We start from the raw sequence: 5,539 nt of genomic DNA on the forward strand, positions 1-5,539 counted from the left end.
GTTCGCTCGCCCACTGAAAGGAACGAGGCTAGGGCTGTACGGGTCGGCTGCTGGCGGCAGACCCGACAATGCCCAAAGAACCATGTGAGATAATTATTCATATTCCCATTTTGTGATGAGGAAACTGAGGCCATGAAAGCCTAAATAAGTTGCTTAAGGTTAAAGAGCTACTAATGGAGCTGGAATTGAACTCAAGACTCTCACTTTAAAGCTTGTGCTTTTGACTACACTATGCCATTTCCCTTCAAAGCTCCTAGATTGAACTTTTCAATAACCTGGACTCCACTCTTCAGAACCAATGCCTGAAATTCCTTGTTTTCCACACATGTAGTCTTTTCTTGCCAGTCTTGTCTCTTCACCTAAGTAGTTGACCCGCTTCTTTCTGTTCTCATTCTCCTAGTATCCTGGGTGCTAAACAGCTTAAAATAGTAGAAACTCTGGTTGTGAGCTGGGGTTTATTTACCCTGTAGGAATGGAATGGGAGTGATCGAAATCATGGGTCAAGAGACTGAGGTGGGGAAGAAAAGACTTCCAAGGTCATATGATGCAAGGAACACCTTCCTATTCCTCTCAGTTCTCTACACCAAGATACCCAAATGCCTATGATTTGGAACACCTGTTTACTGTCCTCTGTGCTCAGGTAGCATTGACTTCAGGTCTGTAGGTTGAAGCAACAGGAAACTGTGATACTTTTTAAAATCTGATGGCTCATAATTTTAGATATCATTTACATAGGCATTGCTCTAGATACTAGATATACAGCTGTGAACAAAACAACCTGCCTTCATGGACCTTATTGCTTGCTGGGAAACAACAGACAAATGACAAATAAAAAAATACATAATATAGTGACAGATAGTGAAAAATGCCATGAAGAAAAAGGAAGTTGAGTACAGTGACAGAAAATGATGAAGGGTGATGGGGGTACAAACCGGGGGTAGTCTCTAGATCTTTCTGAGGTGGTATTCTTTGAGTAAAGACCCAAAAGAAGTTAAGGAAAATGATGTGAACATATCTGAAGAAAGAGCATTCTAGCAGAAGAAACATCCTCAAGGTGGAAGTGTGCTTGTCACCTTTAAGGAAAATAAGGAAACCAACGTGGATGGAACAGATTGAATGAGGAAGAGAGTGGTGGGAGATGTGGTTTAAGAATATCCAGGAACCAAGCAGAGCTTTGAATTTTATTCTAAATGTAGTGAAAGTCATTTAAAGATTTTGAGCAAAAGAGTGAAACGATCAGATCTATATTCTAACAGAATTCATCTTGCTGCTGAACAAAAAATACAGTATGGAGGGCAAGAGTGGAAGCAAGAGACTAGAGTACAATGGTACAGAACCTAAGAAGTGTTCAGATTCAGGAAATGCTTTGAAGATAGAGCTGATAAGAATTGCTAATGGATTGAATATAGCATGTTTAGCTTCAGCCAAAAATTTTTGGGTTTTGGCCTAGGCAGCTAATTAAATGAAGGTGCCATTTACTGAGACGAGGAAAACTGAGAAGGGGATTAAGTTTAGGAGAGGAATTCAAGAATTCAGTTTTAGATTTGTGAAAGACCATTTGACTTCCAAGTTTTGGGGGGTAATAAGCTCTAGTAGATGCAGCTGGTGTTCACTTTTTATAGGGACATGTCTGCGTAGAAGTGAAGGGGCAAAGAATCAGAAGAAATAGAGTTTCTTCTGAATAATCCCTCAGCTGTTCAAGTGATAAAAAGTAGGGTATTCATGAGTCTGTTTTATATACCCTATAATTTTTTTTATTTTTATTTTTATTTTTTTTTGTCTTTTGTCTTTTTCCGTGTCCGGCAACGGATCGCAACCCTCAGTGTTGCCCCCGCACTGGACCGGGGACCGGCAACGGGATTGCAACCCTTGGTGTCGCTCCCGCGCCTCGCTCAGCCAGTGAGCGGGAACCGGTCTGTATGTGGGATCCGAACCCTCAGGCGGGAGCGCCGCTGCGCTTCCCAAGTGGCGCACTTATCCAGTGCGCCACTGGGCTGGCCCTATATACCCTATAATTTTAAGGTAAGATGAAATCTCTCTTTTCAAAAAGTCTTGATTTCTATTGTTTCAAAATTTCTGAATTTATTTATTTATTTTTTATTTTTTTAAAAGATGACTGGTAAGGGGATCTTAACCCTTGACATGGTGTTGTCAGCACCACGCTCTCCCAAGTGAGCGAACAGGCCATCTCTATATAGGGATTCGAATCCGTGGCCTTGGTATTATCAGCACCACACTCTCTCAAGTAAGCCTCGGGCCAGCGCTAAAATTTCTGAATTTAAATCAGAGTAATTTATTTTACAATTAGAAATAGAAAGCCTAAAATGTAAATAGCTTGAGAGATAATCCAATGTGTATGAGTTTTTATCAAAGTATAACTGAAAGCAAATGAAGGTGTTTAAAAGGAGGAATTGTCATTGTTAAGAGAAAGGATGTAGATAATCAGATTTCACAATCCTGCTGGGCACTGCCCTATTTATCATAATTTCTAAGTGAGAAAATAGAGAAAGAAGTGTTCATATCTTGAAGGATCATCTAGGTTTATACCCAAATAGGGAATATGTATCTAAATTCTTTCTCTTTCCCACCTTTTAACTCTTTATACCTTTTATCCCTAGTCTCTTCCCCCAATTGTACTTCAACTGGAAGGCCTGTGGCATGATAGAGGCTTGTCATTTCTTCCCGAGGGTCAGAATTCAAACAGATGGCCTTGGAAAATGCTACTTATCTGTACTTATCCATTTGATGTTGCAGTATCCTAGGGGAAGGGTACCACATTTAACACAGAAAGGATTTAAGGCAGCTTTTTACATGATTTTTTTCCCTTTCTGATTATCAGAGTAGTATATGCTTATTTCAGAACATTTTAATAAAAAAGTTAGGAAAAAAAACCAAAAAAAGACTAAATTCCTACTAACTAGAGGCAATCTCAACAACATTTTGACACATTTCCCCCATGTTTTATGCATTTTGTTCTTTCATAATTGAGCTGTTTATTGTACAGGTGACTTTGCATCCTGCTGTTTTTGCTTAATGTTATTGTATACATATTTGTCTGTGTCATTGCATTTTTATGGCTATATAATCATCTACAGTATAGCTAACCATGATTTTACTCAAGATCGTTTCTGATTATTTACTATTAAAAATAAAACCATGACAAACAGCTTTGTGCATAAATCTTTGCCCTTGTTTTGGATGACTTACTAAAAGAAAAATTGGTGGATTAAGGGTATACATGTTTTTTGAAATCTCCTGATATACACATTACACCAATTTCCAGAAAGGTTGTTATGAAATTACATGTGGGGGGAAGGGAAAGGAAGAGTTATTGGAACTATTGGAACTCTGGTAGAAAATATTTGATAGCAGTTCTTACAAAGTACTATGCCCCTGGGGAAAAATCCTCCTGGAAAAGGGGCTATCTTAAAGTAATAAAATTCTTACATCAGATTTTCCGCACCACACAACATGTCTGGGTTATGAGGAGAAAGAGAAAGGGAGAATTTGAGTTAGAAGTCACAGATAAGCTGACATGTCAGAAACGATCAGTTTGGGAAACTAAGTTTGCCAACACTATTAAAGGACTCAAATATAGTCCTATAGTGATTCTAAATATTAATTTTGATTATAAATTATCAGGCTCATTTATTTAATTTTGTATGAATTCATGCTGTTTAATGAGAAACATAATGGTAGTGTTTTTCAAACTGGGGGTCCTAATCCATTAGTGAGTTATTAAATCAATTTGTTTGCTATGGCCTGTATTTAAAAAAATAAAATAAAATAAATTGGATAGAAAATATGAGAATCATTGCACCTAGTTAAGGGAAGTATTATTTTTTAAAACTTTTGTTTCAGTTACGTGTGTGTGTTCTATTAAATTTGTGGGACAGGATTAAGGAAAAAAGAGTTTAAGCCCATTGTAGTAGAAAGAGTCTGGGCTTTGGAATTAGCCAGACCTTGGTTTAAACCTGGGCTCTGCATGACTTTTGCTAGTTATCCAACTTCTCTATGGCTCAAACCCTTCATCAAAAAAAGAGAGCAATGATATTTTCTTCCTTGTTTGTGGTGTGTGTGTGTTTGTGTGTGTGTGTGCGTGTGTGTGAGGTTAGAGACTACTTATGCAGAATACCTAAAACATAGTCAATGATTAATAAATATATAATCACTTCCAAATCTTCCCCCAAATAATGTTCTCCATGTAAAAATACTTCAATCACTAGGTGGGAGACAATATGTTTTTTTGATGATCAGATCTGTCATGCTATAGTCTACTGTAAAAACACCTCCCTCAGTTTTTCTCTTCAATTGGGTTTAGTAAAGAGACTTGAACACATAGTGCTTTCCCCTTCCTGTTCCCACATTTGACTTAATTATCTTATGGATTTTGGCACTTTTCATCTGTTAAAATTGTCTAATTTTTTTCATCGTTCGGCTAGTATTACAAACTTTAAAATCTCTTCTAGTTCTTAAAACAGCGCTGGGCACATTGCAGGGTGCTGGATAACAGTCCACACCTTTTGCAAAGTATCACTTGTCATGTATAGGGAAGCAGATGTAATGCTGATTCCACCAGTATTTCTCACTCAATCTACTCCATGCTAACCAGGTCAGTTAGGCATTAAGTCATGTCTCTGGGTAGTACAAGTGGGAAGTGTGAACGGAGAAACCACTTTATGTGAGGACAATCGAAAATTAGATCCTATTTTCCCTCCCCACTCCTGTTCCCATCGGGGAGGGGCACTCATAAGCCCGGAGGACCAGGGCCGAGAAACGTGCTGGCGTTCTGAGCTCCAGAGGCTCGCCAGCACGCACGATCTCCCGCGCTGAGAGCCCTTCTTCCCAGATGAATTCTCATAGTATCACAGACGCGCGCCGTCTCGATCGATACTGGATGGCAGACGTGCTCCCGCCGTCAAGTGTAGGCACAGGGCGGTGGATTTAGCCGCCCTGCCGGTCGGTCGCAGGTTCTCATCAGCTCTATACCGGCAGAGGACGTTAACCCGTTCCCCGGCGGACACCCACCAGTGGTCTCCCGGGCACCTGCTGCCCACCGCCCCTTCCCCTCCGCTCTTTCGCAGGGCTTTTCAGTCAGACCCCCACGCCTGGGGGCAGCCGGGCCCAATCCGCGCGGAGGGGTCGTGAAGTGGCCTCTCCGCCCGGCTCCCCAGCAGCACGGTCCCTGGAGGCGGCTGAGGCGGTGAGTGCTGAGCTCCCTCGAACTCCGGGCCTTACCTTCTTGCATCTTTGCTCAGGGGGCGGCAGGGAGAGGCGGCCCCCGGCGGCCCCTCAGCCCGCGGCTGAGGCTGCTCCGAGGCGCGCCCAGGCGGGGCGGGGGCTTGCGCCACAGCCAGCTTCGTCTACTCCCGCGAGCCCCGCCAGGAGAAAACCCCGCCCCCGGCGCCCGCTCCCACTCCTGATTGGCCGGATCAGCCCCGAGGCGGTCGGGCGGGGCCCCGGCCGGCGTCTCAGCTATAAAGACAGCCTCGGCATGACCGCCGCGGCGAAGCTCGTGTAGCTCCAGCGCTCGCCCTCT

Source organism: Galeopterus variegatus, unplaced genomic scaffold (genome assembly GCF_000696425.1).
Source record: "Galeopterus variegatus unplaced genomic scaffold, G_variegatus-3.0.2 Scaffold54, whole genome shotgun sequence".
NCBI classification, from domain to species: Eukaryota; Metazoa; Chordata; class Mammalia; order Dermoptera; family Cynocephalidae; genus Galeopterus; species Galeopterus variegatus.